This window comes from Bufo bufo, chromosome 8 (genome assembly GCF_905171765.1).
Source record: "Bufo bufo chromosome 8, aBufBuf1.1, whole genome shotgun sequence".
In the NCBI taxonomy this organism is placed as follows: domain Eukaryota; kingdom Metazoa; phylum Chordata; class Amphibia; order Anura; family Bufonidae; genus Bufo; species Bufo bufo.
In genome coordinates this window covers 53,777,594-53,797,427 of record NC_053396.1, presented here as the reverse complement: position 1 = coordinate 53,797,427, position 19,834 = coordinate 53,777,594, and the positions used below count along the sequence as shown (strand labels likewise).

At 47.9% G+C, this 19,834-nt stretch overlaps 1 protein-coding gene across 1 annotated transcript in view; it reads left to right on the top strand.

Moving 5' to 3' along the window:
• The first annotated feature begins 3,502 nt into the window (after nt 1-3,502).
• SLC25A53 (solute carrier family 25 member 53) overlaps nt 3,503-19,834 on the top strand; it is a 159,681-nt gene continuing 143,349 nt past the window's right edge. Inside the window, exon 1 of the mRNA XM_040405939.1 lies at nt 3,503-3,620. The gene's annotated coding sequence lies outside the window, so the exon portion shown is untranslated. The remainder of the gene's footprint in view (nt 3,621-19,834) is intronic.

Genomic DNA, 19,834 nt, shown 5'->3' with positions numbered 1-19,834 from the left:
ACTTGCTGGTAGAAAGGTAATTAGCATATCATAAAAGTAAGTTTTTTGCAAAATCTACTGAACGAAAATTATTAATAACATAAGGTATAGCAATATCGCAGGATAGGGATTATAAGTACACAAAAAAAAATAAAAAATCAGTTTAGTGGGGTGACAGGGAACCTGTCACCGGGATTGTGTGTATAGAGCTGAGGGTAAGGGTTGCTAGATAGCCGCTAGCACATCCGCAATACCCAGTCCCCATAGCTCTGTGTGCTTTTATTGTGTAAAAAAACTATTTAATACATATGCAAATTACCTTAGATGAGTCCTGTACGTGAGATGAGTCAGGGAAGGACTCATCTCAGGTTAATTTGCATATGTATCAAATTGTTTTTTTTACACAATAAAAGCACACAGAGCTATGGGGACTGGGTATTGCGGATGTGCTAGCGGCCATCTAGCAACCCATGTTCTCTATACACAAAATCCTGGTGACAGGTTCCCTTTAAAACTCAATTGTGCTACTCTGTGCCAATCAGTTTATTTATTTTTTTCATGTGCAGATTTTGCACGCAAAATAACATTCATTAATCCATGCAGTTTTTTTTCTATAGAGTATGACTAGGGAACAAAAACCCATTTAAACCTATACCAGCATTATTACAGTGGATTCTGTCTGGCTTTACGAGCAGAATCTATGAGTAAGTGTACTTTCACACTTGCGGCAGAGGATTCCGGCAGGGAGTTCCGTCGCCGATACTGCCTGCTGGATCCGACAATCCGGACGCAAACGGATGGCTTTTGAAATACAAATGCACTGAAATACTGGATCCGGTATATTTTTTTTTTTGCATTTTTAAAGGTCTGTGCATGCGCAGACCAGAAATCCGGATCTGCCACTAATACACTTCAAAGTAAATTAATGCCGGATCTGGCATTCTGGCAAGTGTTCGGGATTTTCTCCGGCCAAAAAACGGGACTGAACTGATGCATCATGAATAGAATGCTCTCCATTCAGAATGCATTAAGATAAAACTGATCCGTTTTTTCCCGGTATTGAGCCCCTGTGACGGAACTCAATGCCGGAAAAGAAAAATGCAAGTGTGAAAGTACCCTGTTCACTTAGTGAAGATTTGCACTAGACAAGTCCCCCATGGATCTTTAAGCTATTTTACAAAACTTGCTCTAGATTTTGTTCTATTGGTCTAAATTCACACCATTTACTTTTTTACTGCAATGTTTGCTAGGTTGTGCTGCAGATTCCAAGGGAAATCAATTGTACAAATCAGCAAGATTTCTGCACATGAATAAGCATGTTATGACTCAGAAAACTGACCTATTCTTATTTCCATGGATATCTTCTCTGCTACCTGTGGATAAGGATTGAAAACCCCATCATCATGTACAATGCACCGCAAATTTGGTGCTGTTCCACACGTGGCCTTAAAGGTTGGTTGTGTCATCTCAGACAATGGGGGCATATTGCAAGGATATGCGCCCATTATCTGACAGGTGCGGGTCCCACCTACCGTATCACATAAACGGAGCCTTCAAAGTCAGGGAGGGTGCACCAATCATGCACGGCCGCCCTCCATTCATTTCTATGGGGCCACTGAAAATAGTGATATCACACAATGGGGGCATATCCTACTGATATGGGTCCGACACCTGACAATCAGCTGTTTGAGAAGGCACTGATGCTCCTGTGAGCTCCACTGCCTTCTCCGTGCTCACTGAGCCGCACATTTGATACCAGATGTGCTTGGTATCGCTGTGAAGTGAATGGGGCTGAGCTGAGCCGAGGCCATGTCAACAATGAATGTATCGTCACTGGCCTAGGTAAAGCTATAAGAAGGCCACGGCGCTACTGTGAGGGGCCGCAGCTGATCGGTGGGAGTCCTGGGTCTTAGACCCCACCGATCAGTAGTAAAATGTCAGAAAACCCCTTAAAATAAGTGTTTACAAGCTTTTTGTAGTTTAGAAATAAGTGTTACTAGATGACAGCACAAAGTGAAAGTGAAAGTACCAGGCACACAGTTAACCCTTTGTGACAGAACAGCTGAATATTGTTAATAAACACCATTTGAAAAAAAAAATTTTTTAGCCCAAAATGAGTAAAATGCCATAATAGAAATCTTGCCTGGAAGGTGTACATAGCCTTTAATACTCATTGCAGCTGATCTACAGCTCTTCTGCAGTTATAAACGCTGTGGTTAATCATTCTGCTCATATGAATGGTGTATAAAATAACCCACTGGCAGAATTATTGTACCTCCAGTAAGCATTTATTTATGGGAGATCCTGACAGAATCCGCTACCTGCCAAGATACATTTTGCTATGGCCAGAGGTCAGATCTGTTGCTGCATGTAACAAACATAAGGCTACATCCACACTGCCACGCTTTCCACCAGGGATTAGCGCATTTCACCTCATGCCCTGCTGCAGGAAAAAACTACGGATCATGTACCCCTCACCTCCGTGTAGTCTCCGTGAGCAGTGCACAAATCATGGCGCCTACTCTGATAATAGCTATATCCCCCTGAACCAGCAGCTTCTGGGCACAAATCATGGCGCCTACTCTGATAATAGCTGTATCCCCCTGAACCAGCAGCTTCTGGGCACAAATCATGGCGCCTACTCTGATAATAGCTGTATCCCCCTGAACCAGCAGCTTCTGGGCACAAATCATGGCGCCTACTCTGATAATAGCTGTATCCCCCTGAACCAGCAGCTTCTGGGCACAAATCATGGCGCCTACTCTGATAATAGCTGTATCCCCCTGAACCAGCAGCTTCTGGGCACAAATCATGGCGCCTACTCTGATAATAGCTGTATCCCCCTGAACCAGCAGCTTCTGGGCACAAATCATGGCGCCTACTCTGATAATAGCTGTATCCCCCTGAACCAGCAGCTTCTGGGCACAAATCATGGCGCCTACTCTGATAATAGCTATATCCCCCTGAACCAGCAGCTTCTGGGCACAAATCATGGCGCCTACTCTGATAATAGCTGTATCCCCCTGAACCAGCAGCTTCTGGGCACAAATCATGGCGCCTACTCTGATAATAGCTATATCCCCCTGAACCAGCAGCTTCTGGGCACAAATCATGGCGCCTACTCTGATAATAGCTGTATCCCCCTGAACCAGCAGCTTCTGGGCACAAATCATGGCGCCTACTCTGATAATAGCTGTATCCCCCTGAACCAGCAGCTTCTGGGCACAAATCATGGCGCCTACTCTGATAATAGCTGTATCCCCCTGAACCAGCAGCTTCTGGGCACAAATCATGGCGCCTACTCTGATAATAGCTGTATCCCCCTGAACCAGCAGCTTCTGGGCACAAATCATGGCGCCTACTCTGATAATAGCTATATCCCCCTGAACCAGCAGCTTCTGGGCACAAATCATGGCGCCTACTCTGATAATAGCTGTATCCCCCTGAACCAGCAGCTTCTGGGCTCGTCCGGTTCCGTGTGACCCACACCACACAACAAAGGATTCCACAGAGGAAGTGATGCTGAGCGTCTCCAGCGGCGGCCAAGGGCGTGTCCCCCTGACACAAGCTGTGGTCCAGCTCCCGGAAGGATGCTCAGCAGGGCCGCCGCTATCTGCACGCTTCTTCCTGTGACAGGACAGGTATGTAGTCCCCCTGACATAAGCTGTGTGGACGCTCAGCAGGGCCGCCGCTATTGTCCCCCTGCCATAAGCTGTGTGGGCGCTCAGCAGGGCCGCCGCTTCTTCCTGTGACAGGACAGGTAAGTAGACGAGTGAAGGGCGTGTCCCCTGACACAAGCCGTGGTCCAGCTCCCGGAAGGATGCTCAGCAGGGCCGCCGCTATTGTCCCCCTGCCATAAGCTGTGTGGACGCTCAGCAGGGCCGCCGCTATTGTCCCCCTGCCATAAGCCGTGTGGACGCTCAGCAGGGCCGCCGCTTCTTCCTGTGACAGGACAGGTATGTAGTCCCCCTGACATAAGCTGTGTGGACGCTCAGCAGGGCCGCCGCTATTGTCCCCCTGCCATAAGCTGTGTGGATGCTCAGCAGGGCCGCCGCTTCTTCCTGTGACAGGACAGGTATGTAGACGAGTGAAGGCCCTTCCTGTCCCCTCTGCCTGCACTGGAATGTGCTCCATGTCTGCTCTGTGTTGAGGACTGCAGTCATTCCGTTTTGCCTCCCCTCTTTCTGGAGGGTCATGAAGTCTCCTAAGTTTAGGGACTCTACCCCAGTCTTTTCTGACAGCACTAACAGCTCTGCAGATAGCATTATGGGTGACATGTAATAGAGCCCTCCACCATTTCTTGGGTTGGTCAGAGGGCTTTCTTGTTAAAGGGATTCTGTCACCTCTTTTTAGCCTATAGAGCTGCGGACATGCTCGGCTAGATCGCCGCTAGTATGTCCGCAATATACCCGTCCTATAGTCCTATATACCTGTCCTGTGATGACCTATCCATGGCCGGCAGTGATCAGAACGGGGTGCCTGTTGAAATCATTCAGCAGGCACCCTGTGACAATGCCTAGGGGGGGTCCTGTGACCCGCCCGCATTGCCGATCGCTACAAACCGCAGGTCAATTCAGACCTGCGGTTTGTAGCGCTTATGCAAGTTTCTGATCCCCGCGGTCACGGACCACACGGATCAGAAACCTCAAAGTGCCTGTATTTTAAAGTTAACCCCCCCCCCCTCCTGCAGCCCTCTGTGTTTTTGTGCCTGCGGGCGCAGCGGGGGGGGGGGGGGGATTGCGGGAGGCGGCGGCAGTGTGGGGGGCGGGCGGACGATGTTCCGCCCGCCCCCCGTTTATTCTCAGGATGACCGAGCAGTTGAATCAGAGCTCATTGCTGACACTCTGATTCAAACGGCTGACATCTGTGCAGATGTCAGCCGTTTTAACCCCTTCCATGCCACGGTCCGTAGGGACCGCTGTATGGAAGAGGTTAACAGGGAGGGAGCCCCATATGTGTTTGTAAACTGCTGTACGGGCACACAGCAGGGCGCAGAAGGAAAGGAATGCCATATTTTGGAAGGCAGTTTTTGCTGGACTTGTTTTTTGACACCATGTCTCATTTGAAGCCCCCCTGATGCACCCCTATAGTAGAAACTCCAAAAAGTGACCCCATTTAAGAAACTACACCCCTCAAGGCATTCAAAACTGATTTTACAAACTTTGTTAACCCTTTAAGTGTTCCACAAGAGTCAATGGCAAATGGAGATGAAATTTTGCTTCACAAAAAGTGTAATATAGAGCAACCAAAAATCATATGTACCCTAAAATAGTACCAAAAAAACTGCCACATTATCCCGTAGTTTCCAAAATGGGGTCACTTTTTTGGAGTTTCTACTCTAGGGGTGCATCAGGGGGGCTTCAAATGGGACATGGTGTAAATAAACCAGTCCAGCAAAATCTGCCTTCCAAAAACCACATGGTGCTCCTTTCCCTCTACGCCCTGACGTGGGGCTGTACAGTGGTGTACGACCACATATTGGGTGTTTCTGTAAACCGCAGAGTCAGGGCAATAAATATAGAGTTTTGTTTGGCTGTTAACCCTTGCGTTGTTAGTGGAAAAAATGGATTAAAATGGAAAATTTGGCAAAAATTGAAATTCTGAAATATCTCCATTTGCCATCAACTCTTGGGGAACACCTAAAGGGTTAATGATGTTTGTAAAGTCAGTTTTGAATACCTTGAGGGGTGTAATTTCTAGAATGGGGCCACTTTTGGGTGGTTTCTATTATGTAAGCCTCACAAAGTGACTTCAGACCTGAACTGGTCCCTAAAAAGTGGGTTTTTGAAAATTTTCAAGATTTGCATCTAAAGTTCTAAGCCTTGTAACGTCCCCAAAAAATAAAATGGCATTCCCAAAATGATCCAAACATGAAGTAGACATATGGGGAATGTAAACTAATAACTATTTTTGGAGGTATTACTATGTATTATAGAAGTAGAGAAATTGAAACTTGGAAATTTGCAAATTTTGCAAAAAATTTGGTAAATTTGGTATTTTTGATTCAACTTAATAACTCTACCTCTCCCACATTGATCCGTCTTAGAATACCTCATAAATATGTCTACCGATGCTTCCTTCACCGTCACGTCCGAATAGGCTAGCCTGGAACAAACCGACTTACTTGCAGCTACTAATTCCCCAATACTCAATGCAGCAAAAAAAAAAGCAAAGATAAAAGCCGTCCTAAATAATAAAACCTCAAAATTATCAAAACAAACCTCCGATAAGACTCTGATTAAATCCAACAGCAACTGAATAGAAATCGGTCTTCTAACATCAACATTACAAAACCGTTTCTTATAACCTTCAACATTTGTTTAATCTGAAAGCAGGAAGAAAGAGGGAGCTCACCATACAATTTTTGAATAAAGGAAACTCCTGCAACCGTCCTAGAGACTGCAGAGAAAGACAATTGCTTGTCACACAAACCTGCCACAAATAATAAACCTTTCCCATGAACATTAACACTCCCATCAATGCTACATTCGAATAACAACCAGTCGCGCCATGCAGCCGCATAAGCAGCCCATGTTCTCGGGGCTAAAGACCGTACAATATTGTCTGAGATTAATCCCAAATAAGGTCCCATAGATGACGAGGACATGGAATCCCTTGCTGATTCGCCTCCGGAGAGAGCTCCCGAAACCTTGTAAACTGCAATCGAGACAAAGAATGGGCTAAACTATTTGCTGATCCCTCCACGTATTTAGCTTTGATCCAAATATAAAATTTTATGCAGAACAGAACTAAATGCCTTAAAAGCTTAACAATTTACTGAGATTTAGATGATAACGTATTAACTGCAAAAATAACTCCCTTATTATCACTATGAAACAAATTCTCCTATTCCTAAACTCTGAACCCCAGACAACAACAGCAACGACAACAGGGAGCAACTCCAAAAACACAATATTCTTGGTGACACCACACCTGACCCATGCATCTGGCCATTCCTCAGCGGACCCCCTACCATTCCAGAAAACACCATATCCACAACTCCCCGACAGCATCAGTAAACAAGCCTAGCGCATCAGAATCAATGAAATCATCCTGCCATAAACTAGAACCATTGAAATCCTGCAAAATTTCAAACCAGATAGCAAGATCGTCCCTCAAACACTTATTAAGACGGATATGAGAGCTAGGAGATTTTAAACCTCTATTGGAAAAATACAAACGCTTTGAGAAGACTCTACCAATGGGGATAACTCTACTCGCAAAATTAAGCGAACCCAAAACCGATTGCATTTCTCTCAAAGTACATTTCTTCTCCCTCAACAAAGAAACCACCAAATACCTCAATTTGTCCAACTTAACTTCCAACAGCCGAAATTCCATTTGGTACAATTCCTAAAGGAGATAGTCTAAAATATACAAAAGGCGGATCTCTAAACGGACCTGCGATCCTACCCAAATCCAATTCTTTCTGTAATTTCAACCTCACTACATTCCTATGAACAGCAACCAATTTTAAATTATTCACCCAACAACAGCCAGTGCCAAAGAACTCAGGAATCTCAAACCCTTCATTGAAACTATCAAAAATCAACGTAACTTTCTGCCGCTCTGGGTAGCGTTCTAACCATGAGAGCATTGCGGTCAATTTCACTGGACTCCATGCTTTTAAGTAACTGTTCCTTGGTACCAGGCTGCTGCTGACTTGACTGAGAGTTTCTTTTGAAGCAACGCACTATGGGGTGTGCGCGCCCACAAAAGGAGCACTCTTGCCTGTAACGACAATTATTTAACCATTTGCATGAGCTTTCATTAAATGCAAAACAAAGACCTTTTCTTATAGCAAGCTGACTGGGGCAGATTTCTGTGGTAGCATTAGATTCACCCACAGACCAATGTCCTTAACACCCCATTTAAGTGCAGGGTGAACCGCCAACTTCTGGCGGAAGGTTTCATCATAATAAAACCAAGCTAAGCCCCCAAAATTGCCATACGCCTCAATGATGATATCCAGATGCTGAAATAAACCAGTACAAAATTCCGGATGCTTCTCACCCAAGATAGCTGAAAAAATACAAAACGCCTGAATCCAATTGTTAAGTGATCTAGGCATAGTACGCCTCCTTTCCTCATCACCTTTGTCATCCTTCTTATCCATTCTAGCTACTTGCTCTTTAACAGACGGCAGCAATGACATAATGTCCACATATTCAGACCGCCAAATCCTCTCCTTAATGCTGATGCTTAAAGGGCTTCTGTCACCCCCCAAACAGCAATTTTCTGTTTTGGACTTAATATATTTGCTAATGTATGCAGATTCCATATATACCCCTCTTACCTCTGGCTGTGCTGTAATTTCAGTAAAAATCGTACTTTTGTGATATGCAAATTACTTCATTACCAGCAAGTTGGGCGGTTACTTGCTGGTAGCCGCCGCATTTTCGGTCTCAAAAAACGCCCCCTCCTCTACTTGATTGACAGGGCCAGCGAGCGCTCTCATCCTCCAGCTGGCCCTGCCTGCAACCCAAATCCAGCGCCTGCGCCGTACCGGTCCTCATTTGGCGCAGGCGCTCTGAGAGAAGGACGCTCACTTGGCTGCTCCTTCCTCAGTGCAGCCCTACACCCGGAAGAGAAGACGCCGGCATCGTTGGTAAGGAGGCGGAGAGTCCGGTGACGTCACTGGATGCTTGATTTAGGTAAGTATTTGCCTAATAAGCATGCAGCCACTACAGCCAACAACGAAATGGGGTGCCATTATTAAAAAAAAAGGATATTTAGAGACACTATACCACCAACGCTTAAAAAAATAATATACCCATAATTAATAAATATATATATATACCGCATTTTTCGCCCCATAAGACGCACTTTTTCTCCCCCCAAAATGGGGGGAAAATGCCCCTGCGTCTTATGGGGCGAATGCTGACAGTTTTACATCGCTGGCTGCGATGTACGAGCGAGCAGGGAGGGACTGGGAGGAGGAGCTGGGGGCCGGCAATAGCGGCGGGGTGGTGCAGTCAGTGTACTATAGCCCCGCCGCTCCAGTATACAAATATAAAATGTCTTATTCAATTAATAGTTATTAAACATGCCCCCTCACTCCTAATAGTACCGTACATCCTAACCGCTTCAGTAGAATGCAGGCAGGCAGGCCGGGCGGGCGGCAGCGTAACTCCCTGATGTCACGTGCCTGCGCCGCCTACTTTATGAATGAAGCAGGCGGCGCAGGCAAGTGACGTCAGTGAGTGACGCGCCGTCCGGCCTGCCTGCATTCTACTGAAGCTGTTAGGATGTACGGTACTATTAGGAGTGGGGGGGGGGCATGTGTAATCACTTTTAATTGAATAAGACATCTTATTCCCAGCCACGTACAACACCACGGGTCCCAGATAGGTGACAACAACGAGCAACCTGGGATGCCTGCTTTTGTTGGTCTTCCTCCTTCCTTCCTCATACTCCTCTTGCAGCGTTGCCGCAGGTCCAGCAAGCGATGATGACAAGGCTGTTTCTGGTAGTGATGGTGACCACAACTCTTCCTCTTCACGCTCATCTACAGCCTGATCCAGCACTCTTCGCAGGGCACGCTCCAGGAAGAAAACAAATGGGATGAGGTCGCTAATGGTGCCTTCGGTGCGACTGACTAGGTTTGTCACCTCCTCAAAAGGACGCATGAGCCTACAGGCATTGCGCATGAGCGTCCAGTAACGTGGCAAAAAAATTCCCAGCTCCGCAGAGGCTGTCCTAGCACCCTGGTCATACAAATACTCGTTGACGGCTTTTTCTTGTTGGAGCAGGCGGTCGAACATTAGGAGTGTTGAATTCCAACGTGTCGCGCTGTCGCAAATCAAGCGCCTCACTGGCATGTTGTTTCGGCGCTGAATGTCTGAAAAGTGCGCCATGGCCGTGTAGGAACGCCTGAAATGGCCACACACCTTCCTGGCCTGCTTGAGGACGTCCTGTAAGCCTGGGTACTTAGACACGATGAGATTCAACACATGTGCCATGCACGGCACATGTGACAACTTGCCCAAATTCAATGCCGCCAACAAATTGCTTCCATTGTCACACACCACTTTGCCGATCTCCAGTTGGTGCGGGGTCAGCCACTGATCCACCTGTGCGCTCAGGGCGGACAGGAGTGCTGGTCCGGTGTGGCTCTCTGCTTTCAGGCAAGTCAACCCCAAGACAGCGTGACACTGTCGTATCCGGGATGTGGAATAGCCCCTGGGGAGCTGGAAGGATTCAGTTGATGTGCAGCCAGATGCCGCAGCAGAAGAGGACTCAGCCGAGGAGGTTATCGAAGAGGATGGAGTAGGAGGAGTAGAGGAGGTGGCAGTAGGCCTGCCTGCAAGCCCATGTGTGTAATACTGCCTGACTGAGACATATCCCTGTTATCTACATCCTCTGGCAATAATGGTTGCGCATCACTAATTTCATCCAACTGATGTGTAAATAACTCCTCTGAGGGATCCATTGAAGCGGCTGTGGTGGTAGTGGTGGTGGTGGCGGCGGCCGGGAGAGTGGTAACTTGAGAGCAGGTGACCAAAGCTGAGCTGGAGGAGGATGGTGCGTCAAGGTTCTTAGTGGAAGCTGTTGAAGATTGGGTGTCCTGTGTAAGCCAGTCAACTATTTTCTCCAAATTTTTTGGGTTCAGGGTACGTGGCCTCTGAACACTGGGCATTAATTATTCCAGGGCCAGTGGAAATCACAGCACCACGACCACGACAGCCCCTGCGGGGTGGCCTGCCTCTGCCTGTCATTTTTTTTTAGATAAGTGGTACTATGCGTGCAAGGTACTGTGCCACCCTATATAAGTGGTGGGCAGTGGGCACAGTACAGTCTGTGTGGGCCTGACACACACTGGCTTGCAACTGGGATTATATCACAGAAAATTATTAAATAGATTTTTTTTTGTCTGCAAGGTATTTGTGAGTGAGTGACACCCTGTAACGGTATGAGTGGTGGGCTAGCCAGTGGTCACAGTACAGTCTGTGGGCCAGACACACACTGGCTTGCAACTGGGATTATATCACAGAAAAATATTAAATTGATTTTTTTTTATCTGCAAGGTATTTGTGAGTGACACCCTGTAACGGTATGAGTGGTGGGCTAGCCAGTGGCCACAGTACAGTCTATGGGCCAGACACACACTGGCTTGCAACTGCTATTATATCACAGAGAAATAATACATTTTATTTTTTTTATCTGCAAGGTATTTTCTGTCACACCCTGTATGAATGGTGTGCACACAGTACTGTCTGTGACTGAGCCTGCAGCCTCTCACACAACACGGGCAGGCAACTGCAATATATATAAATATAAAAAATAAAAAAAAAAGCAGACTGATGTACCAGCCCTGAAAAGGGCTTTTTGGGGTGCTGTCAGGACGCTGTCCTTACAGCAGATGAGTCTGTGGACACAGAACACTGCCCTAGCTAACGCTTTCCCTATTAGATCAGCAGCAGCAGCACTCTCCCTCCTCTCACTAAGAATGCAGCTTCCGAATGAATGCTGTCCAGGAGGTGGGAGGGTCTGCTGCTGATTGGCTGGAATGTGTCTGCTGACTGTGAGGTACAGGGTCAAAGTTTACTCAATGATGATGTATAGGGGGCGGACCGAACATCGCATATGTTTGCCCGCCTCGGCGAACGCGAACAAGCTATGTTCGCCGGGAACTATTTGCCGGCGAACTATTCGGGACATCTCTACCTGTAACAGTGCAAGCCATTGATCCCCCCCCATAACAGTGTCCGTCATCCACAGATCCCCCCATAACAGTGTCCGTCATCCAAAGATCCCCCCATAACAGTGTCCGTCATCCACAGATCCCCCATAACAGTGTCCGTCATCCACAGATCCCCCCATAACAGTGTCCATCATCCACAGATCCCCCCATAACAGTGTCCGTCATCCACAGATCCCCCCATAACAGTGTCCGTCATCCACAGATCCCCCCATAACAGTGTCCGTCATCCACAGATCCCCCCATAACAGTGTCCTTCACAGATCCCCAGTAATAGTGCCATCCACAGACCACCATTAGTTCCAAACCCACCAAAAGCACACCTTTTGGTTAAAAATGAGAAAGCACATATAAATAAATAAATGTGTGTGTATATATATATATATATATATATATATATACACACACTCACCTAAAGAATTATTAGGAACACCATACTAATACGGTGTTGGACCCCCTTTTGGCTTCAGAACTGCCTTAATTCTACGTGGCATTGATTCAACAAGGTGCTGATAGCATTCTTTAGAAATGTTGGCCCATATTGATAGGATAGCATCTTGCAGTTGATGGAGATTTGAGGGATGCACATCCAGGGCACGAAGCTCCCGTTCCACCACATCCCAAAGATGCTGTATTGGGTTGAGATCTGGTGACTGTGGGGGCCATTTTAGTACAGTGAACTCATTGTCATGTTCAAGAAACCAATTTGAAATGATTCGAGCTTTGTGACATGGTGCATTATCCTGCTGGAAGTAGCCATCAGAGGATGGGTACATGGTGGTCATGAAGGGATGGACATGGTCAGAAACAATGCTCAGGTATCCCGTGGCATTTAAACGATGCCCAATTGGCACTAAGGGGCCTAAAGTGTGCCCATAAAAACATCCCCCACACCATTACACCACCACCACCAGCCTGCACAGTGGTAACAAGGCATGATGGATACATGTTCTCATTCTGTTTACGCCAAATTCGGACTTTACCATTTGAATGTCTCAACAGAAATCGAGAATCATCAGACCAGGCAACATTTTTCCAGTCTTCAACAGTCCAATTTTGGTGAGCTCGTGCAAATTGTAGCCTCTTTTTTCTATTTGTAGTGGAGATGAGTGGTACCCGGTGGGGTCTTCTGCTGTTGTAGCCCATCCGCCTCAAGGTTGTGTGTGTTGTGGCTTCACAAATGCTTTGCTGCATACCTCGGTTGTAACGAGTGGTTATTTCAGTCAACATTGCTCTTCTATCAGCTTGAATCAGTCGGCCCATTCTCCTCTGACCTCTAGCATCCACAAGGCATTTTCGCCCACAGGACTGCCGCATACTGGAGGTTTTTCCCTTTTCACACCATTCTTTGTAAACCCTAGAAATGGTTGTGCGTGAAAATCCCATTAACTGAGTAGATTGTGAAATACTCAGACTGGCCCATCTGGCACCAACAACCATGCCATGCTCAAATTTGCTTAAATCACCTTTCTTTTCCATTCTGACATTCAGTTTGGAGTTCAGGAGATTGTCTTGACCAGGACCACCCCCCTAAATGCATTGAAGCAACTGCCATGTGATTGGTTGACTAGATAATTGCATTAATGAGAAATAGAACAGGTGTTCCTAATAATTCTTTAGGTGAGTGTGTGTATATATATATATATATATATATATATATATACACAGTACAGACCAAAAGTTTGGACACACCTTCTTATTCAAAGAGTTTTCTTTATTTTCATGACTATGAAAATTGTAGATTCACACTAAAGGCATCAAAACTATGAATTAACACATGTGGAATTATATACATAACAAACAAGTGTGAAACAACTGAAAATATGTCATATTCTAGGTTCTTCAAAGTAGCCACCTTTTGCTTTGATTACTGCTTTGCACACTCTTGGCATTCTCTTGATGAGCTTCAAGAGGTAGTCCCCTGAAATGGTTTTCACTTCACAGGTGTGCCCTGTCAGGTTTAATAAGTGGGATTTCTTGCCTTATAAATGGGGTTGGGACCATCAGTTGCGTTGAGGAGAAGTCAGGTGGATACACAGCTGATAGTCCTACTGAATAGACTGTTAGAATTTGTATTATGGCAAGAAAAAAGCAGCTAAGTAAAGAAAAACGAGTGGCCATCATTAATTTAAGAAATGAAGGTCAGTCAGTCAGCCGAAAAATTGGGAAAACTTTGAAAGTAAGGGCTATTTGACCATGAAGGAGAGTGATGGGGTGCTGCGCCAGATGACCTGGCCTCCACAGTCACCGGACCTGAACCCAATCGAGATGGTTTGGGGTGAGCTGGACGACAGAGTGAAGGCAAAAGGGCCAACAAGTGCTAAGCATCTCTGGGAACTCCTTCAAGACTGTTGGAAGACCATTTCAGGGGACTACCTTTTGAAGCTCATCAAGAGAATGCCAAGAGTATGCAAAGCAGCAATCAAAGTAAAAGGTGGCTACTTTGAAGAACCTAGAATATGACATATTTTCAGTTGTTTCACACTTGTTTGTTATGTATATAATTCCACATGTGTTAATTCATAGTTTTAATGCCTTCATAGTCATGAAAATAAAGAAAACTCTTTGAATGAGAAGGTGTGTCCAAACTTTTGGTCTGTACTTTATATATATATATATAATAATATATATATTGTGGGGATCCGCTCTGGTAGGCAGTGGTAGCGAGTGCAGTATAGAGGCATCACAGACCGGTCTTAGTGTAAAACACAATGCTTTGTTTATTCACACGGTGCATATTTGTGAAAGACGGTGCAGTTCACAGGGAGGGTGGTCACACACAGCAAAATAATAGTTCAAACACAGCAAGTCCCTGCTGCAGGCTGCTTGAGGCCTGTTTCAGTCACATAAAGCAAAGTCTATTTAAAGCCAGGAGTAATGTCACCTTTTCTCCTTGGGGAAATAAGTCCATGGGTCCGGCTCCTAGCCACAGGACATGGATCCCTCCTGGATTCAGCTGCGGGTCCCTGCACACTCCTTTACAGGCCTCAGCACGCAGCCCGGCTCACCTCCACTCCTCACTCTCACAGCAAGAGAACACAGAAGCTCCACACTGAGAACCACACCCTTGTTGCTGGTCAGGTTTTAACCCTTCCCTGCAAAACCTGGCCTGGACCGTGGGGAGACAGGCACCCGCCCGCATATCTGCCTGCTCCCAATAAGAGCCGGCCCGGATCCGTTGTTAACAGCGTAACCGCTGCAAAATGCACTTTTCCGGCTCTTACTCCAGCGGGGCCAGGACCCCTGCTGGCACGTACCTCCCGTTTACCACCACCCCAGGTACTCTCCTACATATCCCCCCCCTTTGTTCAATCCTGAAGGGTTGCACACCCTGTTCAATCCTGAGCGGTTGGACACACGTACAACAGTGTACCCGGGACAGGGCATCGGCATTCCCCTGTAAGCGGCCTGCCCTGTGTTCGACACTGAACTTAAAATTCTGGAGGGATAAGAACCACCTGGTGACCCGGGCACTCCCCTCCTTGGCCCGGCTCATCCACTGAAGAGGGGAATGGTCGGTCACCAGACGGAACCTTCTCCCTAACAGATAGTACCTAAGGGACTCGAGGGCCCACTTAATGGCCAGGCATTCTCTCTCTATCACGCTGTACCTGGTTTCCGCTGGGGTGAGTTTGCGACTCAGGAAGACAACAGGGTGTTCCTCCCCACTGATTTCCTGAGAGAGTACTGCCCCTAGGCCCACTCCAGAGGCGTCCGTCTGAACGACAAATTCCCGTGTGAAGTCTGGTGTCACCAAAACCGGGGACCCACACAGAGCCGACTTCAAACGGGAGAACGCCTCTTCCGCCTGCTCATCCCAGCGGACCATCACAGTCTTCCTCCCCTTTAAAAGTCTTGTCAATGGGGCCGCTACTGTGGCAAAGTTGGGGATAAAGCGCCTGTAATATCCTATCATCCCTAGGAACGAACGTACTTGCTTGGTGGTAAGAGGTCTGGGCCAGCTCTTGATCGCCTCAACCTTGTCTACCTGGGGTTTGACAACTCCCCGCCCAATCACGTATCCCAGGTACCGGACCTCCTCGAACCCGATCGAACACTTTTTTGGGTTGGCCGTCAGTCCGGCTTTTCTAAGTGAATCGACTACGGCCTGTACCTTGGGCAGGTGACTCTCCCAGTCCTGGCTGAACACGATGATGTCGTCCAGATATGCCGAAGCATATGGACGATGGGGCCGTAGGATGACGTCCATCAATCGCTGGAAGGTGGCTGGAGCGCCATGTAGGCCAAAGGGCAAAACTTGGTACTGAAATAACCCCTCGGGGGTGACAAAGGCAGTCTTCTCCTTTGCCGCCTCCGTGAGAGGCACCTGCCAATATCCTTTTGTGAGGTCGAGGACGGAGAAATAGCGAGCTTTCCCTAGCCGTTCTATGAGCTCGTCTACCCGGGGCATGGGGTAGGCATTGAATTTCGACACTTCGTTGAGCTTTCTAAAGTCATTGCAGAAGCGCAGAGTACCGTCAGGTTTTGGGATGAGGACTATGGGGCTGGCCCACTCGCTCCTTGACTCCTCAATCACCCCTAACCTCAACATCGACCTTACTTCTTCTGAAATGGCCTGTCGCCGGGCCTCCGGTACACGATACGGCTTTAACCGTACCCTGTCGTGGGGCTCGGTGACGATGTCATGTCGGACTACCGAAGTTCGACCAGGAAGCTCAGAGAACACGTCCCTATTTCGACTCACCAACTCTTTGGCTTCCTGAGCTTGTTTGGTCGACAGACCACCCGCTATCTTTACCGCGGAGGTGCCCTCCGGGACCTCGGGTGGAGCTGGGATCTTCCCCGCAGACAAGACAGTGCTTGGGCCGTCCCCAATGAGACACTCCCTATCTCTCCACGATTTCAGTAAATTTACATGATATACCTGTTCTGGCTTCCGCCGGCCTGGCTGGGATATCTTGTAATTCACTGGCCCTACCTTCTCTTTCACCTCGTAGGGACCTTGCCACCGTGCCAAAAACTTACTGTCAATGGTGGGGACTAGCACCAGTACCCGGTCACCCGGGTTAAATGTCCGGACCTGGGCACTCCGGTTGTATACCCGGCTCTGTGCCAGTTGGGCGGCCTCCATGTGTTCCCGGACGATTGGTAGGACTGTCTCGATACGGTCCTGCATCTTTTCTATATGCTCTATAATACTCTTGTGTGGGGTGGGCTGTTGCTCCCACACCTCTTTAGCGATGTCCAGCAACCCTCTTGGCCGTCGACCGTACAATAGCTCGAAGGGCGAGAATCCCGTAGAGGCCTGGGGCACTTCTCGCACTGCGAACAATACGTACGGCAGCAACAAGTCCCAATCCTTTCCGTCTTTGGCTACGGTTCTTTTAAGCATAGTTTTTAGGGTTTTGTTAAAGCGCTCCACTAGTCCGTCGGTTTGAGGATGGTATACGGACGTGTGTAACCGTTTAACCCCTAAAAGCTTGCAGAGCTCCCTCGTCACCTTAGACATGAAGGGTGTCCCCTGGTCGGTCAGGATCTCTTTTGGAATCCCCACTCTTGCGAACATGCCCATGAGTTCTTTAGCTATGAGCTTAGCTGAAGTATGACGTAGTGGGATCGCTTCAGGATATCTGGTGGCATAGTCTAAGACCACCAAGATATGCTGGTGCCCTCTGGCCGACTTGTTTATGGGGCCTACCAGATCCATCCCTATTCTTTCGAAGGGGACCTCAATGATGGGCATGGGTACTAGGGGACTGCGATAGTGGGGCTGGGGGCTCGTCATCTGACACACTGGACAGGATTGGCAAAACCTTTTGACCTCCTCATAAACCCCGGGCCAATAGAACCTTTGCAGAATCCGCTCTTGGTTTTTTTTTTACGCCCAAATGTCCTCCCAGCACGTGGGAGTGGGCCAAGTCCAGTACCACACGGCGGTATGGCTGGGGTACCACCAGCTGCTCCACTACCTCGTGCTGCACTTTGTCCACCCTATACAGCAGGTCCTGGTTAAAAGCCAAATGGGGAAACACCGAGTCGGCCCCTGGGTGCTGAGCCACCCCATTTACCACTGTCACCCCTTCCCTCGCCCGCAATAATGTCGGATCCTGGAGCTGGGCGGTCCCGAACGTGTCACGGGATACCTCCAGGTCCGGGATGGACGGGGTTTCCACGGATTCGCCTGCCAACACCTCTAGGGGAAACCTATCGGGATGACACTCTACAGATGATGTGGTGACCCCTACGGCTGGTATCCCCGCATCGGGATCCTCGGGCACTGGGCCAGATTGTCGTCTGTCCCTAAGCGAAGGCATATCGCTCTTCCATAGAGTCCAGAATAAAGGAAAATCCCTTCCCAGTATGGCGGCATAAGGGATTTGGCGTCCCACTCCGACGACATGCTGCACCTCTTTGCCCAACACGGACATGGTAACCCTGGCAGTGGGGTACTCCCGGCGATCCCCATGGATACAGACAATGGACAGGGTTTGCTTCTCTGGGAGTGTCTCAGACACTAAGGACTCATGCACTAGGGTTACCAGGCTCCCAGAGTCCAGCAAAGCATTAATCGGATGCCCATCGACCAAGACTTGGCACAGAGGTGGCATATCTGCGTCCGGCCAGGCATCTGCGGTACATACAGGCCGGGCAAAGAAAGAGGACCGGCGAGCGAACCCGCAGTCCATGGGTTCAGGTGTTTGAGGACAGTTCGCTGCCCTATGTCCCAGGCCGTGGCAGTGCCAACATTGAATCCCCGTGGTCCCTCCCCGGTCTCTCTTCCCTGGAGTAGGACTAGCCTTCCCCCCCCTTTGTGGTTGGGACCCTTTTCCCGGATCCCTAGCCTGAGAGGGAGCCTGACGGGATTCCCGTACCTGCGTTGAGTCCCGCACCAAGTCCTGGGTCGCCAACAACACAATTTTCCGGCCTCACTGCTGTTTGCCCGCATCCTCCACCAATTGTGGGGATCCGCTCTGGTAGGCAGTGGTAGCGAGTGCAGTATAGAGGCATCACAGACCGGTCTTAGTGTAAAACACAATGCTTTGTTTATTCACACGGTGCATATTTGTGAAAGACGGTGCAGTTCACAGGGAGGGTGGTCACACACAGCAAAATAATAGTTCAAACACAGCAAGTCCCTGCTGCAGGCTGCTTGAGGCCTGTTTCAGTCACATAAAGCAAAGTCTATTTAAAGCCAGGAGTAATGTCACCTTTTCTCCTTGGGGAAATAAGTCCATGGGTCCGGCTCCTAGCCACAGGATATGGATCCCTCCTGGATTCAGCTGCGGGTCCCTGCACACTCCTTTACAGGCCTCAGCACGCAGCCCAGCTCACCTCCACCCCTCACTCTCACAGCAAGAGAACACAGAAGCTCCACACTGAGAACCACACCCTTGTTGCTGGTCAGGTTTTAACCCTTCCCTGCAAAACCTGGCCTGGACCGTGGGGAGACAGGCACCCGCCCGCATATCTGCCTGCTCCCAATAAGAGCCGGCCCGGATCCGTTGTTAACAGCGTAACCGCTGCAAAATGCACTTTTCCGGCTCTTACTCCAGCGGGGCCAGGACCCCCGCTGGCACGTACCTCCCGTTTACCACCACCCCAGGTACTCTCCTACAATATATATATATATATATATATATATATATATATATATATATATATATATATATATATACCAAGGAAAAAAGGCAGCACTGGTACAAAATCAGTTGAAGTTAGGGTGCACGTCCCAAGGGGAATAGGCTTCTTACCCCAATGTGTAGATCCAGAAAAACGGGCGGCACTCCAAGAGATAAAAGAAAGTGAACCTTTATTCACCCAGGTGGTGCAACGTTTCGGCTCTACACTTGAGCCTTTTTCAAGGCTTGAAAAAGGCTCAAGTGTAGAGCCGAAACGTTGCACCACCTGGGTGAATAAAGGTTCACTTTCTTTTATCTCTTGGAGTGCCGCCCGTTTTTCTGGATCTATATATATATATACAGGGAGTGCAGAATTATTAGGCAAGTTGTATTTTTGAGGATTAATTTTATTATTGAACAACAACCATGTTCTCAATGAACCCAAAAAACTCATTAATATCAAAGCTGAATATTTTTGGAAGTAGTTTTTAGTTTGTTTTTAGTTTTAGCTATTTTAGGGGGATATCTGTGTGTGCAGGTGACTATTACTGTGCATAATTATTAGGCAACTTAA